At 54.2% G+C, this 428-nt stretch overlaps 1 non-coding gene across 1 annotated transcript; it reads right to left on the bottom strand.

Annotated features, from left to right (window-relative positions):
* Nucleotides 1-110: 110 nt before the first annotated feature.
* Nucleotides 111-222, bottom strand: Tc00.1047053426357.10. Its single transcript, XR_008254259.1, has one exon. It is a non-coding gene; the product is annotated as a spliced leader RNA (transcript).
* Between the last annotated feature and the right edge of the window lie 206 nt (nucleotides 223-428).

Genomic DNA, 428 nt, shown 5'->3' with positions numbered 1-428 from the left:
GGGGGGGGGGGGGCAGCCGCACGAGGGGGTACGGGGCTATATATATATGGGTATATATATATAGGGGTATATGGATATGGCGGACAGACCCACAAAAAAAAAAAAAAAAAGGGGTCCGTAGACCCCGGTCAAAAGAAATTGACCAAACATAACCGCCAGAGGCGGGTTGGAAGCTTCGCGTACCAATATAGTACAGAAACTGTATCAATAATAGCGTTAGTTGAAAGGAGTTGTGTTCCACAACGGTTTTCAATTTTGATGAGGGGTCCTTCGCGGCACTTGGGACCGTGTACAAAAACCCCCCCCCCCCTCCCAGGCCACACTGGGGAGGGGTCAGGGTCCGGGATGTCGGCCCCGGGATAGCGCCGTGGACGGCGTCAGGGGGCGGAAAAGACGCACATGGCGAGTGTGGAACAGCAAATGCAGCC

The sequence above is a fragment of the Trypanosoma cruzi genome (genome assembly GCF_000209065.1).
Source record: "Trypanosoma cruzi strain CL Brener chromosome Unknown tcruzi_1047053426357, whole genome shotgun sequence".
Taxonomy (NCBI): Eukaryota; Euglenozoa; class Kinetoplastea; order Trypanosomatida; family Trypanosomatidae; genus Trypanosoma; species Trypanosoma cruzi.
This window is presented reverse-complemented; position numbering and strand designations above follow the sequence as displayed.